This window comes from Crocodylus porosus, unplaced genomic scaffold, assembly GCF_001723895.1.
Source record: "Crocodylus porosus isolate Cpor-Errol unplaced genomic scaffold, CroPor_comp1, whole genome shotgun sequence".
NCBI classification, from domain to species: Eukaryota; Metazoa; Chordata; order Crocodylia; family Crocodylidae; genus Crocodylus; species Crocodylus porosus.
Window position 1 is genome coordinate 38575822 of NW_017728949.1, and position 12615 is coordinate 38588436.

Here is a 12615-nt window from a genome sequence, read left to right on the forward strand (position 1 = left end):
TCAGAACTGGTCAATATTTGAATGGGAGCCTCCAAGGCAGATCTGAGGTCCTGCAGAAAAGGGTATTTGTGATTCAATAGGTGCCTTGCTTACATTTGAACAGATTTGGCACTGGTAGTAAAGGACACAGAGATGCTGAGTTTAACTGAGCAGCAGTTTGGACTACCTGAATCTATGCTACTGTGCAAGACTGTATAGGAGAGAATCTGACCTAGAATGCTTACCAGAAGCAGCACAGAACTCAGTGTGGGACAGTCTACCTTGCTGTCAGTCTCAGCAGGTATAAATTAGCCCAGGGCTTGGCAACATCTTTGGGCAGAATGCCAAAAATGCCCATAACCTTGACTTGTAAGATGTTAGCATGCCAGGGGTGGACAGTGGGGGAGCCACATGGGGCCTGATCCTTGTTGAGGCAGCACAGCCCCAACCCCTTCCCCACCATCCACCCCGAAGTGCACATGCCAAGCAAAATGCCTTTGCATGCCCCACTGGCACCCATGCTGGGGATTGCTTACCACTGAATTAACCTATGTTGAACTCCCTGTGACTATAGTTAAATTGCTTGTGGTGTATATCTACTGCAGGACAGGCATACACTAAGACAGACCTATCCCAAGCTTTATCAGTGCTGGGAAGCCACAAGGTAAGAGTCCTCCTAATTTTTAAGTACCTTAGTGCTAGTAGCTGTGTGTTCTCAGACATCCCAACTCTGAAGCTTACCTGTGATCTGACAGAGCTAATAATTAACTTTTTAATGCAAGAAACATAACCTTCCCTGGCCTTTTGCTCTTCTTTTCAAGTGCCATGCTTTCTTAAGTAGCACACATATGCCCTGAATTTTTGCAGTAAGAGAGACTAAGGACAGAATGCTTTGCATCCTATCTTGGCTCTATTCCGAAGATACTTCTCCTTAAACACACCTGGCTGGATCACCAGGAACAGCAAGGGTCCTCATAAAACACTGATTTTACATACAGACAGCAAGATTCTGATACCTTGGCTCAGGTTGTATAGCAGGGGCCGGCAAACCCCAGCAAGCATGCCAAGCATGGCACGTAAGGCCATTTTCCTCTGCACACGTTGGGGCCAGGGAGGCAGCAGCTGTTGGCAGCTTCCCAGCTGCAGCCGGCCCCAGCTCTGGGTAGCTGCTGCCAGCCGGGAGCCCGATCTGCTCCCAGCAAGCAGCTGAGATGCTGCAAGCCCTGCTGGGAGCAGTCCGGGCTCTGTGGCTATCAGCGGCTACCCAGAGCCTGGGCTGGCTGCAGCCAGAAGGCTACAAACAGCTGTTGCCTCCTGGCCCTGGCCCCAATGGGCAGTGCCAGCACTGCTGCCTTCCCGAGGCCCAGGGCCAGGAGACAGCTAGGGCCATGGCCAAGGTGGAAGGGTAGCAGCTGTTTGTAGCCTCCCAGCTGCAGCCACCCCAGCTGGGTAGCTGCCGATAGCCATAGAGCCTGGGCTGCTCCCATGGAAGCCCTGCTGCAAGCAGCCTAGCCTCTGTGGCTATCAGCAGCTACCCAGAACCTGGGCCAGCTGCAACCAACTGCTGCCACTCTGCCCTGGCCCCAGCCCCAGCAGCCTCCCTGCTCTAGCTCTGGGGCAGCAGCGCATACCGGCAGCGCTCCCTGCTGTGCCACCCTCGCCACTTCTGCAAAGCAGCACTGGAACCCGGTGTAGCAGGGCATAGCGGGGGGTGCAGAAAGCTGCCTGCTCCCAGCTCCCCTGCCACACTTCCCCTGTGTGTATGGGAGCAGCATGGGCAGCAGTGCAGGGTTGTTCCCCTCGCTGCTGCCCCCACTTGTGGGGGAAGTGTGGCATGGCAGCGGGGAGCTGGGAGCAGGCAGCTTTCTGCGCCCCCTGCTGTGCCCTGCTGCACTGGGTTCCAACACTGCTTTGCAGAAGTGGCGAGGGCAGTACAGCAGGGAGCACTGCCAATATGTGCTGCTTCCCCGGGGCCGGGGCCAAGATGCAGTAGATAGGGCTTTGGGTGGGAGGCAAGGGTCATGAGCAGGGTTGGGGGGCACAGGGCAACAGGGCTAGGGGCAGGGGCTTTGGCTGGGGGGGACGGGGCACAAGTAGAGCATCCTGCCATGTACCCCCTGCCCTCATTTCATTTTTCTGGCCTGCCAGCACTCCAGCACCTTCCAAAGCAGGCGTTGTGGGGGTTACTGGCACTCCAGCCAAAAAACGTTGCCTACCCTGTTGTATAGCATCTTCCTCTGTAGTCAGCCTGACTGAAATAGCCAGCAGGATGTGTGGTTTATGATGATGCCATTACTTATCACAGCAGAGCTCACCCTGAATTACCTTGGTAAATTAGACAATTATTCTATTTGTCTGTTGCAGATAAGGAAATAGAACAAAGAGGTTAATGGACTTGCCCCAAGGCTACAGAAGCTATCAGTGTCAATGAGCCTGAGAAGTCCCATACTTCTGAGTACAGAATCAAGAGGTGTACTAGATTATATACACCTGTTAATGTAGGCAAAGCAAAAGAGTACATTAAGGACACCAAGTACGTGATTCAGACATGCCAAGTTGTATGTTCTCTGCAACCCCACGTGCAGTCTTCACACAGGTTTCTTACTGGCTGTTTTCACAGCCTTAATTCAGCCCTCTTACTCGTGTTTCATAACAACACATTACATCCCATGCTTTCAGGCAGTACATGGCTTCCAGACTTTTCTGTTGACTGGATGTATCCTGTTGGCTGCACAACAGACATGGTACTGCCACCCCCTATAGTGTTTTTCCCTGATCTCCTGCATCAAGGGGAGCCTTGATCCTTTCCTTTTCTAAAGCAATAAAATCCATTAAATTCTAATTCATGTGTTTCATCAGCATTAAAGAAAAAGGTGCAAACTCAGACAGCCTTTTCTTGTTACTCTCCCTTCTACTAACTAGACCACCTGACAGCCATTCCTCCAAATAGAAGTTTAAACCACAAATTCTGCTAGATATCTCTCCACCTTGTTGGATTTCAGGGTACCATTTCCCATAGCCATTCCCTCCCCTGCCTTTTCCTTCTGGTACCACTACCTCCAAGCCTTTACTTAGGCCTTCTTTCCAGGAGACAGATTCTCCTTTCTTTCTTTCCCCTTTCAGACTGTTTATGAATACACTGGTTATTTAAGTAAGTTCTTTCCTCAAACTAGCTATATAATCTTACTTGGGTAACCTGGGATGAGCAATATAGGACTCCATCTCTCTGTGTGGTGTTAACACCCCACCCCATCCCACCCCACCAGTCTGGCAACACACACACCTTTAACATGCCTTAAATTGGTCTAATGCACATTAAATGTGCACATGCAGACATACCCTTAGAGTAGTTATGGTAAAATGAGGGTTCCAGTCTCAGTGCTTGATTCTGCATGTGTTGTTCAAGTGACTAGATGGCACTTGTAGGACTGCTAACAGTTTCAGGATCAAAAGTATCCAGAAGGGAAAGGTGGAAGACCTTCGTCAATACAGGATTGTGCTCAGGCTTCAGAAAATAAGATGGTTACCTGCTAGGGTTATAGAAAATAAATTATTTTAATATGAAGAAGTGCACACTAACAGGTGTACTACTGGGATTTTTTTCATTTTTCTGAACCATTCAGGATCAAACAGCTGTTGGGGACCCATCCTCTGCTAACTGAAGTAAATAGGAATTTGGCTTTGTGAGTCTGGGTGCCAGAGGAAATGGCTCAGCAGCATGGTAGTTCCACTTAGGAGTAAATGGAAAAAGAGAGGTTGTATGAAAGAACAGGGCATTAAGGGCTTTTCATACAATAAAAGATGGAGTACATAGTATAGGAAACAGCCAAAAATACAGTCTGCCTGGACCAGAGCCAAATAAATAGCTTTAGAAATAAACTGGATTAATTCGGAATATGGACAGGTGTTCTGAATGCAATTCAGTACATTTTCAGGAACCTGCCAGAGGGGAGAGAAATGTGTTGCTTTTGAGATAATTTCCCAGAAGCTTCATAAAAGAAAATTGATTAGAGGAACTTAATAAGTAAGAGAGAGCCAGAAATACAGTAATCAAATGCATTTTTAATTACATCTCAGACTGAAAAAATCCAATATGTGTATTTTGCATCAGAAAAGTCATAGTGAAATTCTGTGGTAGCTGGACAAAAACGAAGTAAAAGCCAATTTCCATAGGAAGTTTAGTAGTAGGTTTAATTAAAAGACTAGATAAAGGAATGAAGCAGTCCCAAATCTAGGGTATACTGAATAGTAGTAGCGATTTAAAGCATCAAATGAACGTCTTCATTCAAATATTCTATATTTCATATGCAAAGTCTGCACTGTAAAATGTTTCTAACCTAAAAGGTAGCTTGACTAATGTGTAACAAGCTAAAGTTTCTTAAAATTGCACTACATAATTTACCACTACTCAACAAAATTAATTGTCTGTGCTATAGTAAAACTGAAAATCAAAGACCTGTTTTATTCTTCCTGAAATACCCCTTTTAATTTACTTTAGGCCATGTTAATGTTATTTAGGTAAGCTTAAAGAGAACATTAAGTATCCTCACCCTTTAATTGGTAAACACACAAGTTACCAGACACTTGTAAATATGCTTAAATACAAATTTACAAGACCCTATATATCAGTGTTGGGAATTAAAAGGTGTTTACAGCTCATAAGATATGCTGATTGACTTGAAATACAAAAATAGCTCTGATGCTGCCCAGGTCCATTCTAAGCGCACTAGGGAATGTTTACACTGCAGTCACTTGACAAGCTCAGGGTACCAGAAGCAGTCTAGCTGCAGTAGCATGGAGCCTAGCACAGGCTGCAAAAGCTGTCTGTGTATCTGGGTAAGTACTACAATAGTCATTTCATGGGAAATATATACACAGAGGGGAGATGTATCCTAAAGCCAAATAGTGGTCAGTGGCAAAGCTTCTAATGGACCATGCATAAGCCAGAAGGACTCAGTCCTTTAGATCCAGCTTAGCATACGCTTATGTATCCAGCGTTACTACACAGCAAAATGGTAGCAAAATGCCTTGGCCACATACAATACCAACAACTCCTCATTCATCAATTTGTGCAACTGATTGGTTGGAGATTGGTTGGCAAGGCCCTCCAGGACCATGGTCCGATAGGGGAGGGAGTCCAAGAGAAGTGGTTGTTCCTCAAGGATGCGACCCTTGGAGTACAAAGGAAGTCCATTTCTTTTCGAAAGAAAAGCAGAAAAAGAGCTGGGAGACCCCCTTGGCTCAATAGGGAAGTCATGGACCTCCTGATACTGAAAAGAGAAACTTATAAGGAATGGAAGTCAAGAATTACTACCATGGAGGAGTACACAGCACTAGCCCACACCTGTAGGGAGCAGATTAGAAAAATAAAGGCAGAAACCGAAATCAAATTGGCAACCAGAATCAAGGACAATAAAAAGTTCTTTAGATACACAGGAACTTGGAGAAAAAATAAGGAAAAAATAGGGCCCCTGCTGAACAAAAAAAGGACAGCTGATAACTGACACTCAGAAGCAAACCGAACTCCTAAACGAATACTTCGTGTCAGTAGTCCACCAGTCCCAGGGTGTTAGCTTGCTTGACAGGATACCAGATGATCAAGGTAGTGGTGATCACCCTCCCATAGCTGGCGAAGATCTTGTGGGGGAACATCTACAGAGGCTGGATATGTACAAGTCGTAGTAGTAGTTTCGTAGTTTCTAGGGTCAGAAGGGACCTGAGCAGATCATCAAGTCCAACCCCCTGCCATGGCAGGGAAGAGTACTGGGGTCAAACGACCCCAGCAAGGTCTAGCCTCCTCTTCAAGACCCCCAGGATAGAAGCCAGCACCACTTCTCTTGAAAGTTGGTTCCAGACCCTAGCCACCCTGACAATGAAGTAGCGCCTCGTGATATCTAGCTTAAATCTACCCTCTGCCAGCTTGTGACCGTTATTCCTGGTCACTCCTGGTAGTGCACAGGGGAACAGGGACTTTTCAGCAAGTCAGCAAGACCAGATGAACTACACCAAAGAGTGATGAAAGAATTGGCCGAGATCATTGTGCGACCTAAGGCAAAGCTATTTGAGGACTCCCGGTGCTCAGGAAAAGTCCCTGAAGACTGGAAGAGAGCTACTGTGCTGCCTATCTTCAAGGAAAGGAGGACCCAGGGAATTACAGGGAAAACAGTTTGACCTCAATCCCTGGGAAAATCATGGAAAAAATTATCAAAGAATCCATTATTGATAGGCTAACTAAAGGCAGTATTCTAAAGGACAGCCAACATGGCTTTGTTGCAGGCAGGTCATGTCTGACTAACCTCATTTCCTTGTACGACTGGGTAACTCACCACCTGGATAAGGGAAATTAGGCTGATGTCATATACCTGGATTTCAAAAAGGCTTTTGACTTAGTCTCCCATGATGTCCTCATGGTAAAATTGGGAAGATACGACCTCAACTACTTTACGGTCTGGTGGCTAGGTAACTGGCTCCAAGGTAAGATCCAGAGAATATGAATAGACAGAACTGAGTCAACATGGCAGAAGGTGACCAGTGGCATCTCTCAGGGTTCAGTACTTGGACCGGTGCTTTTCAACATGTTCGTCAATTATTTGGATTCGACATTCTGGCAAAGTTCATGGACAACACCAAATTATGGGAGAGTGTGGTCATACTTGAGGACAGACTGAGGATACAGACTGACCTGGACAGGTTCGTAAGGTGGGTGGATCAAAACCTGATGATGTTTAACATGGAGAAACGTAAAGTGCTCCATCTAGGGAAAAATAATCTGCAACACACTTATGGGCCTGGCAGTGCTACACTTGCCAGCACCACAACTGAAAGAAATCTGGGGGTCATGATAGACCACAGAATGAACATAAGCCACTAATGCAATTCTGTAGCTGACAGAGCGAACAAAACACTGACACACATCTGCCGATGCATCTCGAGCAAGGCTAAGAAAGTCACCCTCCCAATCTGCTCAGTCTTAATGAGCCTGTAGCTGGATTACTGCATCCAGTTCTGGGTGGCATACTTCAGGAAGGATGTGGAGAAGCTTGAGAGAGTCCAAAGGAGGGCCACACACATGAATAGCTGTCCAGAGAGCAGGCCATATGAAGAGAGGCTGAAAGACATGGGACTGTTCAGCCTGGGGAAGAGAAGACTTAAAAGGGACTTGTTTGCAGCCTATAAGTATATAAGGGGCGTACATTACTGCCTGGGGGAACATCGGTTCACCAAGGCACGCCAGGGGAAGACAAGAACCAATGGCCACAAACTGCCTGAAGATTGTTTCAGATTGGACATAAGGAGAAACTTCTTTACAATTCAAGTGCCTAAAGTCTGGAACAGACTTGCCCCAGAGGTGGTACAATCACCTACCCTGGAAATCTTTTTAAAAAAGTCTTGATGTGCACCTTGCTGGGGTCATCTGACCCCAGCAGTCTTTCCTGCCCAAGTGCAGGGGGCTGGACTCAATGATCTTGGGAGGTCCCTTCCAACCCATAACATCTATGAATGTATAAACACCAGCCCTGCATCACATATAGTAGGCAACAGCTAATGATACTAAGATGCATGTGGGAATGGATCATGCTACAGAAAGCACAAAATAGACCTCTCTCAGTTCTAGGACCCCTTTATTACTCATACTGGACAAGGGTGGAAGCAGGCATTACAGATGTCTTATCTTAGAAAGGTTAGTCTGCCTGGAGCAACAGAAATAGCACAGCAGACTGTTTCCAGAGCTGTCACTCAGTTTCTTGGAAATGCAGGTGAAAATACCAATGATCACAGTCATGCCATGCCATCTGAATGGGCAGCTGCTGAAGTACCAGAGTAGGAGAACTGCCTGGAACTGAAGAACCACTGGGAGATATGATCAGGTGTGCCCTTACCCTGTACCTCCTTTAAGTTACAGTAGGAAGATATTGTCCGTATACCCATCTACAAGATGAACAATGTGTGGTTCCAGGTCCTGGGGCTGGTAAGATCAGTCTTGCTTAGAGCTACTGAAAAATGGTGATTTATTTATTTACTTATTTTTTGTAAAGTATTTTTAAAAAAATATTTGTGGCCTTTTACTTGAATATATTGGAAATGGAAGCTATAGCTGGTAGCTCTAATCCCATCTCTTGACAAAAAATCTGTTCAGACACTGCCATCACTATGACAGGATTACTGCTTTGCTGCTATTGGAGCTTGGATGTCTGCTTGGCTGTATCTGAATTAGGAGGAGAAGGGAGGGAGGAATTGTCTCCCCACACTGAGCAGTTTTCTGTTGCAGGCATTTAGAGTGGACTGGATCAGACAGGGTTGCAGACAAACCTAACACTCTGAAAGAAAAAGCTAAAAATACAGGAAGGTTTATGATGAGGAAGTTGACAGTAAGAATGTTGCACAGTTGAACAAGCTGTTAAGTCGTAACATGGTATTACAAAGGAATGAAATGCCTCTGCTCAATAACAGTGTACCTGGCACTAACCAAAAGGCCTTAAGTCCCATCTCTAATCCATCCACTAGGCTACAAGATGACTGTGCCTAAACCTTGCTTTCTTCCATTTTAATGCCGACGGAAGCATTTAGCAGCAGATCCACTCCATACAAATCAATTGGTTACTTATAGCCCCATTTTGAAAACTGCTGAGCATTTGCATTTCTTATTAAAGTTAACTGAAGTTGCAGGTTTTCAGCACATCTTAAAATCAGGCCATTAACCCTTAATTATCATATAATAACTCAATTAAAAATCTACCAAGACTTACTTCAGTAGCTACCAAAATCCCATGGTTTGCAGAACAGTCATAAAAATACTATTCTTTAGAGTCCTCTAGGCTCCTGGGGCCATTAAAGCTGACTGCTGTTAACCTTGTTAAACCAAATCATCGAGATTCACCTGCAAACAATTTACACTTGCCCACTTCCTTGTATCTTCCTGAAAGTATACAAATTATTTGTCATTGTTTGTATTGTTTGCTGCTTTGTTCTCCTTTCTTCAAACCAAAAACATGCACTTGATGTTCTATAGCTGACTGGCTAATAGAGTCCCCTAATCGTTAACAAAAAAGGCTGCAGAAAGAGTAACGTGAAGGATTCTCTCAGTAACTGAAATCTAGCACATACTCTGACCAACTCAGGGCTCCGTGCACTTGTTTCAAGGTTAGCAAGCGTGTCATTTTCTTGATATATGCTTGCTGCAGTTATAAGGTTTCATACTACACATGCTGCATCATAGCCAAGAAGAAAATGGTGACTTCAACCATATACATATACATAGCTCTAAAATAAAAAAATTATTCTAATCAAATTCACAGAAATCAACAGGGAGATTGTAGGTGACTTCAGTCATCTGGTTCAAGCCCTATAAGAAGTGAGTGGATTCAGTGAGACTAGAAAATGAAACAATTTCCATTCTTCATTCAGGATTGTTTTGCATGTTTTAAGCTCCCATAAATTACATAAGTACCGTATTAATAGCAAAACTCAACTGAGAAGCAATAAAAATAAAGCACCAGATTTTGCTGATGTATGCAGATGGCAACAGCAACTTACAGTCACGTTTTGCTTAGTCATTTAGGCTATGAACACAGGTTACACATAAACCCGTTTAAGTGATCTGAAACTAGTTTAAGCCTGTAACAGAACAGAAGTTCAGTGCACATAAGCTGCTTTCAAAATGGCCAAAACCGGTTGAAGATAAACCTGGTTGGATATAGTATCATACTGAATTGATTTAGGTCAAACCGGTTTATGGAACTTTTATCCTAGATCCCTTTCCAATTCAAGTTAACTCAGTCCCCCAGTATCCCAGAATGCTCTGCAGTACTGGGCTGTGCTATCTATTCAAGCAGAGCAGGGCTGACCCCTTCCCCAGCTATCACAGAGCTAAGGCGCTAAAGCCTCTACTCCCTGCCAACAGCTGTCAACCCAGCAGGATGGGGTAGAGGGCAAGGGAACAGACCCCCAGCCCTGCCTATCCCCCTGTCTGTACAGGACAAGTAGAAGGAAAGCCCCAGCAGTGGGGGCTTTTCATCACTGCAGCAGCCATGTGAGCAGGGTTAGCATCAGTTCAGCCCCACCCCCAAGCCCGTGATGTGGGGTAGAACAGGGTGGAGGGCAACTGCAATGGCCTGGCCTCCCCAAGTGGGGCCTGCCCAGCACAGGAGGAAGCCCTGCACTGGAGGCTTTTCACTCCCCTGAAGCCAAGCTTGCTGGGCTGGCATTGGCTCAGCTCCACCCCCTCCCTGCCCCCTATATCCAAGAGAGGTGGTATGGTACAGGGGGAATGCACTGGCCTGGCCCCAGATCCCCCAGCCAGGGCCTACCTCGTGCGGGTGAGTGGGGAGAAGCTCCCATTGGGGACTTTTCACTCCCCTGAAGCCCAGCTTGATAGGCTGCAATCAGCTTAGCTCTGCCCCCTTTCAGCCCTCACCTTTGAAAGGCACAGAGTAGAGTGAATGCAGCAGTCCAGCCAGACACTGAACTGCCTGATGGGGGTGAAGACCCACTCCCCCCGCAACCTGTGAGAGGCATGGGCAGGGAGAAGAACACACCAGTCAGGCACCAGCCCCCGCAGCCAGTGTCTGCCCAGCACTGGGTAGTGAAAGCCCCCACTGGGGGCTTTTTGTAACCCTGCAGCCTGGTGAAACAGGTTGAGATCAGCTCATCCCTGCCCCCTTCCCAGGGAACCCTGCTAGCCAGGCTGCAAGGGGGTGAAAAGCCCCCAGGTGACAGCTTTTCCTGCACCAAGTAGACCCCAGCTGGTGGGCCAGGGCTCGGTGGTGCATTCCCCTCCCCATTCCATTCGTAGAGGTGGGGGCAAGGGCCAGATTTTCTGCTGGCTCTCCCCTCCCTGGGGCTGACAGCTGAGGGGAGAAAGGTGGCATGTGTCCAGCAGTCAATCAGGCCTGGGCTGCCACTAGGTGGGGTTTAGCAGCCTTAGGCAGCTGACCATGAGGGATCATGCACATAAGCACCCCCAGACTCTTGCCCTGGGCCAGGTCAGGCTTCCACCTGCTTTGGTCACCCAACAGTAAATGTCAGTTCAGTTGGTTATGAGTTTAAGCTATGCAACTTAGAAAAACCTGTGAAGATTGAACCAATTCTGCCTCAGGCTTTTTGAACCTCTTTACTTAACCTTAAACTGAAACTGAAGCTCCCTGTCTTGCAGGGAACAGAAGAGGACATGTTACAGTCCTGAACTCAAACCTTGTACATCTTGTGACTTCCACCTCACCAATGTAAAAACTGCTTCTACCCAAGAAGCACACTCCACCTGTGAAACAGACATCTCCAAGTACTCTGCACAAAACTTCAAAAATACCCATGGGGCCACTGGTGTTGCCAACTTGCATGGTTTTACTGAGATTGCTGTAATTTTTTAATGTTTTACTTAAAACCCAAAATGTAGAGAGAATGGATCATGTGAGACTAATTTTAAAACAAAAAATGTTAAGGTGAAGATCTATGCTGCACTGTTAAGACATCACAGTGCCCTAAAACACACACATTGTCTTGTGGGCTAGGGACAGACATTACACATAAACCGGTTTAAGTGATCAAAAATTGGTTTAAACCTGTAACAGAACAGATACAGATGTTCAGGCACATAAGCCAGTTTGAGAATGGCTGAAACCGGTTTGAGATATACCTGTCTGAGTGTAGTTTCAGACTTAACTGATTTGGCTCAAATCAGTTTAGTCAATGTCTGTCCCAGACCCCTTGCTGGTTTAAATTACATCAGACTCCCACAGCATCCCAGCATGCTCACGGGGCTGGGCGGGCCTCTCTTCTCCACAGCAGGGATGGCCTTCCCCTCTGCTCCTTAGCCAGAGCTCTGCAGTCTCTGCAGGCGTCTGCCTGGCTTCTGCTCCTCCCCTCCCCTCTCCACTCTCTGCTAAGCCGGCATTCCCCCATCCCTCAGCATTAGCTAGCAGACCACATGCTGGCTACCTCCCAGCCCTGGCACAGGAGACAAAGGCAAAATCAACATCTCCCTCTGTTGTTTTCTTAAGCTGATAAACACTGAGTTGGGGTGATAAACACTGTGTTAGCAACTGCCTACTGGGTTCCTAGGGGGGGAACCCCTCCCTAATCAGAGTTGCCAGGGCCTGGCCACGCCCCCCTTAGCTCAGCTATGTGCAAGGGTTAGGAAGGCTGTTCTAGTGCCCCCTGACTTGTAGCCTGAGCCACTGCTGCAGGCATGTGCCTGCATTTCTGGGATGTCTGTCTGGTTAGAAAACTGATTTAGCTTAGCCAGGTTAGACTAACCTGCAAAAATTTAATCAATTCAGGCTTGGCCTTTTTGAATATCTATCCCTAGCCCTAAAGTGGAAGCAATGTAATAGCACTATAGGTGGGACAGTTAATATAGGAACACGGTGGCTGATGTCACCCAACAGTGCTAATTAACCTACCCAAAGTAGTGTAGTCAGATGGCTACACTCCTTTCAGTACAGAAGACAACATGTGCAGAACAGCATGACATATTTGAGGGGCAGACACTATCTCACACAGTTAGATATATATGTCCTCCTTTTCTAGTCCTTGTGATGGTGGTAAAAAATGTGAAAATGAGACCTGTACATAACCTAAACACTCAAGAACATAAAACAAGCAGAACCCAGAATAGACATTTTAAAATGTAATGTTTTT

The 12615-nt window shown here is 46.3% G+C and overlaps 1 protein-coding gene across 1 annotated transcript in view; it reads left to right on the plus strand.

Annotated features, from left to right (window-relative positions):
• The window catches only part of PDE11A (phosphodiesterase 11A), a 254387-nt gene that overhangs the window by 238720 nt on the left and 3052 nt on the right, over window positions 1-12615 (plus strand). The window lies entirely within an intron of this gene.